This window comes from Gadus morhua, chromosome 7 (genome assembly GCF_902167405.1).
Source record: "Gadus morhua chromosome 7, gadMor3.0, whole genome shotgun sequence".
Classification (NCBI taxonomy): Eukaryota; Metazoa; Chordata; class Actinopteri; order Gadiformes; family Gadidae; genus Gadus; species Gadus morhua.
In genome coordinates this window covers 14925441-14938537 of record NC_044054.1, presented here as the reverse complement: position 1 = coordinate 14938537, position 13097 = coordinate 14925441, and the positions used below count along the sequence as shown (strand labels likewise).

The 13097-nt window shown below is 46.7% G+C and overlaps 1 protein-coding gene across 1 annotated transcript in view; it reads left to right on the top strand.

The window, feature by feature from the left end:
- Nucleotides 1–11662: 11662 nt before the first annotated feature.
- The window catches only part of caln2 (calneuron 2), a 29777-nt gene continuing 28342 nt past the window's right edge, over nucleotides 11663–13097 (top strand). The window contains exon 1 of the mRNA XM_030362141.1: nucleotides 11663–12404. The gene's annotated coding sequence lies outside the window, so the exon portion shown is untranslated. The remainder of the gene's footprint in view (nucleotides 12405–13097) is intronic.

Here is a 13097-nt window from a genome sequence, read left to right as displayed (position 1 = left end):
GAATCAGAATCAGAATCAGAATCAGAATCAGAAAAGGTTTATTGCCAAATACATTTACACATATTAGGAATTTGTCTTGGTAATCGTATTCGTTGCGCACGATCTTAACAAACAATAAACAGTAAACAATAAACATTAAAGCAAGTATTGAATAATAAGTACTGAAAAAGATAAGAGTAAATAAAAAATTTAAATAAATAAATAGAGATACTCTATATACATATACATATGCACCGTAATAAGATAAGAGGATAAGATAAGAAAAGAATATATGTACAATTGTGCGTGATGATGAAAGTAGTGCAAAACTTGTTGTCATCATAGGCAGATGACTGTGGGTGTTGATGGGGAAGGGGGGGTAGTGTGCGTGTCAATGTTAGTGGGGGTCCGGGGCCGTTGTTGATGAGGCCAGTTGCACGCGGGAAGAAACTACCATCTCTTCCTGGAGAAGCGTCTTCTGGACATCTTCTGACACTGATGCTCTGCTGGAGATCCTCATCATAACTCCTATGACGACAGATCTGAGAGGTGCTTCTTCACTGAGGAGGATCAAGACCTCCCTCAGGAGCACAATGTCACTAGATCGCCTCAATGCATGGGCATGCTCTCTGTGGAAAATAATGAGAGCATTCCGTCATTGACAAATTTGCATCTCGCAAGGAGGGAAGTGTTTTTAAAGGTTTCTAAATGTTATTTTCTATTAGGTCTTTCTATGTAATTTATCTCAGAATGTGTGATCAGTCATTCTTCTTTCATTTGAATACAGCTGTTTAAAAATTGTGTCTCAAATCTGTTGCTGTTGGGGTCAAAGTTATGTTTAGAACTGAGGTTCTAATGTTACAAATGTAATTCTTATATAATCATTACTTCTCACCGCTCACTCCTTTCACACTAAAAGCAAAGGTATGGCGCGCATACAAAGTCACTGCCAAGACCGAATACAAAGGCACTGCAAAGACCGAACACAAAGTCACTGCAAAGACCGATCACAAAGTCACTGCAAAGACCGAACACAAAGTCACTGCAAAGACCGAACACAAAGTCACTGCAAAGACCGAACACAAAGTCACTGCAAAGACCGAACACAAAGTCACTGCAAAGACCGAACACAAAGTCACTGCAAAGACCGATCACAAAGTCACTGCAAAGACCGAATATAAATGACAAGCCTGTGGCCCCCGTCGCTGGACTGATATACATAACGCACACTTGGAGCACCCCATTGCAGGCAATAAGAATGCCTGGGAACAAGGTTATAGTTGCACTGTTTTATAAATAGGAACATTTGAATCGGGATTTGGTGCTAAGAGTGGCATTAGATGTAGAGGGCTAAGGGAGTGGTTTAGAGAGTAAAGACGTGGTATAGACTGTAGGCCAAGATGATTTAGGTTTTTCTCAACCTATGAATGAATCATGTTAAAAAAATAAAATTACCTGGAAATAATTTAATCGTTTTTTACTTCTAACTCATTTGACCCCATTAACAGCATGAGGACATCTGCATGTGTGTGTGTGTGTGTGTGTGTGTGTGTGTGTGTGTGTGTGTGTGTGTGTGTGTGTGTGTGTGTGTTTGTATGTGTGTGTGATTGTTTGTTTGCTGTCTAAGCGTGTTTTCCCACCTGCATTTCTTTGAATGTGTCAAATATTTTCAACATAATTTTCCAAATGCTTAGAATTCAACTCAGGCCACTGGAGCCCACAGCCTTTAAATTAATCTTTGGAAAATGTTTTTTGTTTTTGTTTTTCATGTATTTATTTATCTCTCCCAGCTGCAGGCTCTTCATAAAGTTTCAAATTCATAAAGCTGCAGCGGGCGTGGAAGTCTGCCATCAATCTCCCATGCAATCACACCAATGTGTGCACCCCAAAAACCTGGAGCACACACATACACACACACACACACACACACGCACACACACACACACACACACACAGGTACACACACAGACACACACACAATCGTACAAACACACCCACACACACACAGGTACAACACACCACACACACACACACACACACACACATTCACACATGCACACACACATATACACTTTAAAACACACACACACACACACACACACATGCACACACACACACACACACACACACACACACACACACACACACACACACACACACACACACACACAGACAAATATGCACACATGTACATGTTAGTAATGGGTCCTGTACCTTGCTGTATATCTGAGCCGCTGTATCCTCTTGTGGGAAGCAGCTGCCTGTCCCCCATCCCCCCGGGACGCCTCTTCATCTGTTCTTTACACCTGCCGCCCGACCACCAAACGGGCAGCCAATCTGGCTGGTGGTGTGCCACTCTCAGCAGTCTGTTCACGCTGCAAACAGAATCAAGGTGAGCAAAATGTGATGCAATCACTGACTTCTGTGCGTGTATTTGTGTGTTTGCGTCCGTGCATTGGTGCGTGTGTTTGTGCGTGTGTGTGGTGGAACACCTGTGTGTGTGTGTGTGTGTCCTCAATGCAGCCCACCATATGGATGTGTGTGCGTGCGTTTTGTTTCCTATCCGGATCACATGGCTCCGTCTTTTCGACCTCATGAGCGATGACTCAATAAGCAGAGACAATCATAACACAGAGAAGTCGGCATATTTTTTTTCATTCTGTGATTCAGTCTTAGTACACACGGGTCGTCTCTCGATGTATCACATGAGGGCAAGAAGCACGTTGGCTCTTCAGAATGCACGTGGAAGAGAAAGACGAGTGGACACTAATGTGCAACCTTTAATGACCTTCAGCATTCACATCATTCATATCCATACCACCTAATCTGAACTCCTGTCATCATCTTGTTCTGCTCGTGGCGTATTGATTCTGCATAAAGCACCTGCAATGCGAATGGTGCGAATGATGTGGATGGGAGCGTTTGGCTCGTCTACGTATGTTGGCTGTATGCACTCCTGCCACATGTCAGTGGATGGAACAACTCTTTCTCTCTTTACCAGTCCAAACAGAAAGAGGTGGTGGCAAGTTTACTTTTACGTTTACTGCGCACATCCCCACCGGTGAGGTGCAGGGCAAAAGGGCTGGATACAACTTAAAAGGCTTTCTTGTTCATACATCAAGTCAGCGCTTCTACAAGCAGAGCATCACTTCTCACTCCTCCAGTGAGCCGTTCTCTGGCTCTAAGGCCATCCCTATCTCTCTCTCTCTCTCTCTCTCTCTCTCTCTCTCTCTCTCACTCTCTCTCTCACTCTCTCTCTCTCTCTCTCTCTCTCTCTCTCTCTCTCTCTCTCTCTCGCTCTCTCTCTCTCTCTCTCTCTCTCTCTCTCTCTCTCTCTCTCTCTCTCTCTCTCTCTCTCTCTCTCTCACTCTCTCTCTCTCTCTCTCTCTCTCTCTCTCTCTCTCTCTCTCTCTCTCTCTCTCTCTCTCTCTCGCTCTAGTGCTTGCCCATCCCTCCTCAGGTCTCGATGTTAAATTCACTCGCTGTTCCATTATTCATGCGATGTTGCAGACATAACCTTCCAGGCAACTTCAAACTTTTACCTCATGCCATCCTTGCCATAGCATATTTTACAGGAGAGTTTTCATGCATGTGTTTGTGTATGTGTGTATGTGTGTGTGTGTGTGTGTGTGTGTGTGTGTGTGTGTGTGTGTGTGTGTGTGTGTGTGTGTGTGTGTGTGTGTGTGTTTGTGTGTATGTGTGTGTGTGTGTGTGTGTGTGTGTGTGTGTGTGCGTGTGTGCGTGTGTGTGTGTGCGTGTGTGCGTGTGTGTGTGTGTGTGTGTGTGTGTGTGTGTGTGTGTGTGTGTGTGTGTGTGTGTGTTTGTGAGCTCCTTGTATTTGATTGGCCCAGGATAGACCCCGCTCTTTCACGGCAATCTAGAGCGGCAATAGGAGGCAACAGCTTTTATATACTAATGAAAATGAGTTGGGATCGTTTAGATTTGTGGGCCCGGTGAGACGGTGAAAGGATTTTAGTCATTTGCATTACATTTAGGGTATTTAGAAGACGCTTTTATCCAAAGCGACTTACAATAAGATTATTTTGCAGAAAATAGAGAAACAACAATCTATCACTGTCGGTACAGTAACGATGTTCATAGAACAAGTGCCAAGTGCACTTACAATCACAAGGTTTGCCCATTTCCCATATTCAACAAAGATAGCTTGGATAAGATGCTACACGATGCTAAGTACTATTTTTAAGTGCCAGGACGTACAACCTACAGTAAGGGCATGCATTAAGGGCCAGGTTGGTCCACCAACATGGATGAGCGTTGAGCAAGGCTGCACAGACCTGCCAGGGGCACATCTGAACTCCCCAGGGTTCAGGCGTCTGGATGGAGCTAGGGGTTGGGTGCAGCTGCACTTCTCACAGATTCTAATTCCCATAAATTCCCCAAATGTCTTTAACAAGATGCTTGAAGAAAAGTTTATACTGTTTATATAAGGATTTTACCCTGAGAAAACCAAAATCCAAAGATGAGACATATGTCCAAAGATGATAACCCAAAACGAATTTGAATTAGAAAGAGGAATTCTGTAAGTAACTTAAAGTTAAAAGACAGTGAAACAGCGTTGACTTCCACACATAATTATGAAGTACTCAAATACCAGTAACATAATCTGAGGGCTAGGATAATGACATTTTAGAAAATGGATACTTTTGTTGGCACTGAACGCTGCTAAGAGGAAAGGAAGATCTATGGGGACCTCATTAAAGACCAGCAGAAACAAATGCCAGTTTATGGGAGATTAACAAGGATGGATGATGACTTCAAATGAAAACAATAAAGAGGCTTCTGAAGTATTTACGATCAAAGATGGATACCCAAGACATGAGCCAAAACAACAAAAGCAACAAAGAAGAACAGGAAAGTGTGCACTTTTATTGATACAAACATTACTCAAGATCTGTCCACTGCAGTTTCAACAACCTTTTTAACACACCTAACACATTTGCACTGCTCTGACCAATTTCCGCATGCTGATGATGACACCAACATGTGATCTAACCTGTATATAGTGTAGTTGAGGATGTTTGTTAAATTGGATGTCCATTCTTTGTTCTGGGCCAGGTATAAGACACTGAAGATGTGAAGCTAATATAGTCAGTTGTCACCCCGATACCATCACTATCCTTTGATGTGTTATGCTCTGTATATGTGACGTGGGAGAAGACATGGGGCTCAGGTTTACGTAAATCCCCTTGACTGGGAACCGCTGAATGCAGCCATTATTCTCATGAACAATAGAAATAAACCTGACTTGCGTGTTCTCATTTGGAGTCCAGGCTCTGTGCAGGAGTTCGGTATGGTCTGCTCCTCTGCGAACATCTGAAGATGGCTTTTATCAACCACAGGACAGAGAGAAAGAACAGTGAGCTTCCGCAAGGCATGGCCGTGCTCCAAGATTTGGTTTCACTGCAGGATATTCTGCTTGTTTCTGTTTGAATTTTTGATATTCTTTATTGTTACTATTCAACACAAAAGGGGTGAAACAAACATCTCATTTTAAACTATCTTACATTTCTTAATCTAAAATAAATAAATAAATAAAGAACACAGAAAGGGCAAATCAGGGGTCAGGTTTTACTAGTAGCAACTGATCTATCAAGCGTAAGGTGGTTCACCTTCTTTCTGTGTAGACAACACACACACAATGTTTGGTTTGAAGGCCATTCTCACGTCTATCCCGGTACTGTAGCACGGCTACTGTGTGTTCATGTGTTTCCTTACCTCTGACTCATAAGCACGGCCTGGCTGCTTTAATAAAGAAATATGCTTCACTCGGTCGCCACCTTCCTTACATTTTGTATCTGCTGCTCTATTATCGAACGCGTGCCGTGATTATTCAACTCAGCTCGCAAATTGCTTCGGGGAAGGCGTCAAATGAATAAATGTAAAACGTATTGACCAGCCTTTTAAGCAGCTGGAGCTCTGATGCTTCCAACCCCAGTATCACATCCTGACTCCCTGTGCTGAACATGTCTGTGTCCACTGGGGACGAACCCTGCACCGCCGCTCACACCCTGACTGTCTCTGAGAGCTGATCATGTCTATGTCCACTGCACCCTCTATCAACGGGAAGCACCCTGATAGCAGCCATCACTACCCGGACACTTTAATGGTTCATGTCATAGGTCAGACTCTTATGGGATTTATGCTCAATCATATTTCGGTAATGGTCACCATGGCCGTTTCATACATAATGCCTGCTAATTTCCATGCACAGAATCAGCCTTTGTGTGTGAATCTTATCTTGGGGGGAAGGGGGTAATGCAATTTCTTAACCTCCCTGATCAACGTTTTCACTGAAGGAAAACGACTAATTTGTGCATCATGTGCACGTGTATCTGTATCGCAGTGGCCACACCGTTCACTGGGAAGCTAAGGTATTAGCTGTGTATACAGCTCACACACACATACACTAACACACACACACACACACACACACACACACACACACACACACACACACACACACACACACTCACACTCACACACAAACGCTCTCTCACACACACACACACACACACACACACACACACACACACACACACTCACCCACACACCCACACACCCACACTCACACACACAAACACCTGGAATGATTGATGATCTTATAACAAACACACACACACACACACACACCCACACACACACACACACACACACTCACACACACACACACACACACACACACACACACACACACACACACACACAAACAACTAAGATGCCATCTAAGGACAATAAATACCCACACAACCATACACACACACACTTCACCTGAGATCAATTTCTGTGACAATGCACACTCACACACAAACACAGTCACAAACACACACAAACTATGAACCAGCTGGAAAATCAATAAAAGTGTATTTTGTGTGTGTTTCTTTTATAATTGATAAATGATGCATTGGAAACTGTTTGGTGACATTGGATACTAGGAAGAACCTACTGCTTGTGAACCTACTGCTTACTGCACATTCTAACAAATCTGTAAAAAATATGTTAGGCCCCATGATAAACAGCAGCTCAGCCTAATAACATGGACCCTGTACTGCACGGAACAACACACATGTATGAACAGCATAGCCAAACAAGCAGCCTGAAAATATGAAACAATTACCCTTCAACATTGATACTGTTCAGTGAAAAGACAAGAATATTTCCTCTGAGTTGGTTTCAAAAGGCCTCTTGTCCTAGGTTAATACCCAATTGTGCATAAAGCCGTACAAGGTTCTGTTCATTATTGGTGTGATGTGTTATTGGATATTGGAATATTCTCTGCTTCTCTGTTGCATAATGCAGCTGATCTATCCTGTCCTGCGCTGGATTTGATTGTGATTGATATTCCCCATCTAAATGTCTAACAAGGCAGCCTTGCTGCACACGTTGATCTTAAGTCACGTTACACATTCGAACTTCCGCTGGTTGGCAGATGTCTTATTTAGAGTCTATGGAGAGATCCCTCCTCCTGTAATGGGAAATAAATGGTTTAATGGTGGGAACAGGAGGGGGTGACCACTGCCAGGGCCTTGGTGCGAGCGCTCCTTTATTGATCGGTTGTGGGAGCTCAGACTGTCCCTCTGGTATCCTTTGATGGTCTCAACTCCCTTTGGTTTTCAATCACTGACTGCATTCCTTATTTGATCTTTTCCTTTCCTAGATCCCTTGACCAGAGGGATCCAGATGGTTGAATCTTGCCCAACTGTAATGAGGAGATGGATGTCCCACCACTCCACGCAGCCTAAGGGAGAAGGACCTGATAGTCATCGGCCCGAGGCAACCACAATCCTAGTTTGAAGATGTCATGCTGGGCTCTGCTAAATCCTCAAGTTCCTGTGTCAAAAGTCTTGCTGTCTTGCTCGACCATGATGTAAAAAGTATCACCAGGTCTCCATTCTTTCGTTTTTGAAATATTGCTAAAATCATATCACTTTAATCTGCAGCGGACGCAGGGACATCAACATATTTATATAATCGAGACCTCATTCCATTTTCTGGTGTATCCAACTCCACTACGAAAAGCTGCCAGCCTGTGCAAAATGCCACTGCTAGACTCGACACAGCATATATTCTCCCCTCTCTCCACTGGCTTACATTAAATGCCAGGTCAGATTTGACATCGCTACTGCTGCTTACCTTTAAACCCTGGACGGTTTCGACCTCCCCTACCTGTGATCAGGCTGGATGCCTGGACCCCCTGACAGCTGCAGTGATCAGGCTGGATGCCTGGACCCCCTGACAGCTAGTGATCAGGCTGGATGCCTGGACCCCCTGACAGCTAGTGATCAGGCTGGATGCCTGGACCCCCTGACAGCTAGTGATCAGGCTGGATGCCTGGACCCCCTGACAGCTAGTGATCAGGCTGGATGCCTGGACCCCCTGACAGCTAGTGATCAGGCTGGATGCCTGGACCCCCTGACAGCTAGTGATCAGGCTGGATGATAGACCCCCTGACAGCTAAGGTTTGATCACTAGCCAGCAGCCAGTCACCATGGACCCTTTTTAAATACATTTTTTGTTTGACATAGTATTTCAAATATTGTCTGGCCATGTTGCTTTTGATGTCAATAACCTTTCCTTGCCCTTTGGGGGCTAAGGTTCGTCCTTAATATATAGCCTGTATAGTCCTTTTAGGCTGTAACTGTGATAAAGGGCTGTTAAAAAATGTACTTCACACCTTGCATTAGCATGCATATTGGGCAATCGGATTCGATTTTAACGCATACATATCCAGGTATAAATATAGTCAGGACGCATCAGAGATCGTATCTGTCAACCCACATCAGAAGGTGGTCTTGGACACATTCTCCCCACATCGAACAGGATGGGTAAATGCATCTGACTTCCCAGGTGTGAAGTGGTAATAGTCCCTATCAAACTGATCTCTGTCTGCACCACTAGATCTCTATTTCTTTCTTATCAATGTCTATTCTCTCTTTTACCTGTGTGTTTCTGTTGTCGTCACCTTGAGGTTGAGCAGTAGACTGGAGCTGAAGGGTTCTTGGTTCCTGCCCAATGTCCGCATGCTAGCTGTAGGCATCCCTTATGCCTACTGACTGCTTCTTTATAATGACATGCTAATCATTTCACTGTCATTCACTCAGTTACAGAGTATGCTAAATCAGAGCTTCTCAAGGTACTGATCTTTGGACCCAAGAGGCTGTGTGTATCCGTGGGATCCGACCGCACACTCCAGTTCTATTGTGCCAACGTGTCAGGCCATGGCCCACCTCCAACTGGATCACAACCCAATTTGGGTCCTGACCCATCGCTTATGAAATGCGCTAAACGATTTCATAGAAATTTGATTCAACAGCGATGCACCTTGTGTGGTTCCACACGTCACCAGAACCACCATAGCCCCGCCAGACCTCGTACCTGTGTAAGGAGACCAGAATAGAACCTCATGTATTTAGGACGCTATGGTCAGTATCAGCTCAGCAAGCGCCTTCCCTGCTGCCCGTCCATCTGTCTGTCCAGACATCCATCTATTCCTTCTTGATCATCTTTATCTTCTCTCATCTCTCATCTCCAAATCTCCTCCCTCCTTCCCTATCTATTTTGAGATGCCTGTAACAGTGTGAGCTTAGGGGACTGCCATCCAACCAGACCTGCACTAGGCCTGGAAGGATCTCTGAGAAATAACTGCTGCACAAATCTTTTCAAATCCCCACAAAGCCAGGATCAATCGGACGTGCAGGCCTGCAGGAGCCACCTTTTTTTCTTTGTCTGCGTGACACTTGTCCCCAGGGGCCCGGTCGGGGACGGGTTCAGGGGCCCGGTCGGGGACGAGCTCAGGGGCCCGGTCGGAGACGGGCTCCGGGGCCCGGTCGGGGACGGGCTCAGGGGCCCGGTCGGAGACGGGCTCCGGGGCCCGGTCGGGGACGGGCTCAGGGGCCCGGTCGGGGACGGGCTCCGGGGCCCGGTCGGGGACGGGCTCAGGGACCAGCCCTGCAGCCCTCCTCGTGGGCGGGGCTCACAGCAGCAGCAGCGCTATTGGCTGCAGTGGTTGGCCGGGCGGCTCCGTCCAATGGAGCCGCCCGGCCAGCTAAGCTGAGTGAAATCAACCTATCCCTGCGATGCCATTGGGCAGCACCGGAAGGCTGTAGTGGTAGGGTGCCAGGCAGTAGCACAGTGGAGTGTACGTTTCAGATGCTCTGACCCAGTTGGAACCGGCTGCATAAACTGTTACTGCTGTTATTTATGGACTTAGAGGTGACTTTTAATTGTCTCTGTAGCCGTTGACATCAAATCAGCAGACGGCTCTCATCAGGGTCGGTGACATTCTTTGATCCTCTGTCTAGGTGGACGATTAAAGTTAACTGCTAATTATTATTAAGATAACATGGTAATGAACACAGTGCACGTACCCAGGGGTAGCCTCCAGCCTCTGTACCGGCACAACATCACCGACACTGCGTCCTTATTCCCAGTGGGGGAAAGATTGAGCCGTAAAGATTACTTTCAAAACCCAGTTTTAATTATGAGAAATGCAGCAATTGTTAAAACGTAGCTCAGAACCCCGTGGCTGCGACCGGATGAGGGCGGCGTCTCGCGGGACAGAGAGCAGACCGGGGATATTACATCATTAGCGTTAGAGTGTACGGCGGAGCGGGGGGGGGGGGGAGGGGCTATTGTAATCACGGGCCGCCGCTGAGAAGGAACTGCTCATCCCAGGACGATGTTAAGTCACGAAGATCAAAGGATGTTCACGGGTTAGCCGACCGGCTAGGAGGGGCACCAGAGAGCTGCTGGGGTCTTCAGCTGGGGCCGCTGCGTACATAGGGCGACGCATCACTCCAGTTAAGCAGTTTAAAGTATAGGCAACGAAACCATTCCTGGGGTGTTATTGGGTGGAGGGAAAGATGGACCACATGTAGGCTGTCCCCAGCGTGTGTAAGATGTGATGTGGTGTACCCGTCATTTATTCATCTAACGTTGAATGCAAAAAAGACCCGTCACAGTTCAAGTTAATTGGGAAATTGTGATTGATTTGTCTTGGAAAATCATTCGTAAATAAATAAAATAAATCGTTGTTCGGTTATAATCTCATTGGCTGGTTCATCTCCATATTATTCAGGTCGGGTTTGGCGGTTCCATTAGTTAGAGAGTGGTTAGAGGTGCAGTGTGCAGGGTTGATGGTGTCTGGCAGAGAGGGGGGGCCATTGCAGGGGGGGGGGGGAGTGGGGGGACTTGGGCAGGTTGAAGAATTCTGGAAGAGCTGCAGAGGTCAAACATGAAGGGTGGCGCAGACATGAGAGGACAAGAGTCTGCACCAAAACCTGCATGGCCTTCTGGGAAAACCATCCTCCTGATGTTGTGAAGCACGAGTCCATTCTTAATTCTCAGAAAGATTTTTCTATGGATTGACATTGTTTATTAAGTATGTATAATTAAGAGATAAACCTGATTATATTACTTCCTCTTGCTTACAGTTTACCTAATTTTCAGACGAGTCATGTGAAAGATTGGATTCCATTGACCTAGGGGCTTGGTGCTCATGAATTAGGATTTTCTGCGTTCAGACTGAGTGGGAATAGTAGCCTAGAAAGATAAAACCTATAGGTTGTCTTCTATCTCTCTCACACACATTCACTATCCATCCGCTTTCCTCTCCCCCCTCTCTCTAAAACACATCCCTCCGCTCATCACCCACCCACCTGTTTCATTCTCTACAACACGCGGAGAAAGCTCGCGCTCACCTCCACCCTGCTTCCTCGCGCTGGAGCGCGTTCTGGTCCCGCCGTCACGGGAGAGGACGCACAGGTACAGCAGCGGGAGAACCTTCCCCTCCTGTCTCACTAAAGCTTCTTTATCGAGTGACGCTAGAGCGCCAAACCAACAACCTTCTCGCGTTCCGCTCACGCGGAGCTTGTTGATCTCACCCCGCCTTGGTCCATCGGATCTGGGATTGGTCCGGTGATTGATCGACTCTTCCTAAAGCGACAGGGGCTGCGGGAGAGAGACTACGCGAAAGGGGGGGGGTCGTCTGAATCACCAGTAGGGGATCAGGAGGATCTGTTACCGCTTATTAGATATGGCGACGTGAGATGAAGAAACCGATTGGAGACATGAACGCAGACCCGGGGAGATGAGCCGAGTCCACAGCGGGGAACACACTCACACAACCAGTTGAATCTGGTCTTTTTTGACTGACTAAAGTTGGACCAAGCGCTGTTGGACCGGCGGACATGTTGCTCTGTTCTGGGAGAAGGTTCCTGGAGCAACTCCTCGAGAACATATGACGAATGTAGGAAACTGAGAAGATTGTGGCCGTCCAGCATCTCCAGCAACTCCGGCATCTCCAGCATCTCCAACATCTTCAGCATCTTCAGCTCATCACACCCCTCCTCGGTCCAGCCGTTGGATCGTTGGTTTCTTCTATTCCGGGGATCACTGTTCATCTGGAGGTAGGTGATCATGATGCTGTTTTGGTTTGGACTCTTTCAGATCTCGTCTTCTCATTTCAAATGTCACAGGTGATCTTTTTTTTTTTTACCGCACGAGCGGCATCTCGCGCTATCGCGCCGCCCCGCGCGACGGCTGCCGCTGCTCTCCGCACGCGACGGATGCACCTGTTGTCACGCCGGAGGTACGAGGCGCTGTAGCCGTCCTGAAAGATCCTAACGCTGGTTCATCATTGGATGACCGCCAATCAAAGCCTCGTGAGATTGATTACCAGTAGTTAAAGGATCCTAATACGGCTGGTGCTGTGCGTCCGTCCGTGTGCTGCTCGTGCTCAAAGGCCTGCAGCTGGACGGTCCCACTCTGGTCTTCACTGGGCAGCGATCAGATGATGATCAAATCGTCTGACCGTTATCCCACGATCCGTGGTGTGATTCGGATGCTTTAACCCCTACTGGCCCAAATCCTTCAGCTGTCAGATCCTCCGGGGGCCACCGACCGTCGGCTCTTACCTAGCGTTAATGGACAGCGCAAGGTATTGCTCAAGGGACTCGGCTCCGAACCAAACCGCATCGGCAGTCATTACCGCTTTGGCTTCAAGCAGCGTTCATTTCTTTCCCCTTTTAACCGAGTTTTAAAACAGGCCTTTATGATGGACCAGCGAATGATTGGAATTCAGCCAGACCAAGGGCAAACAC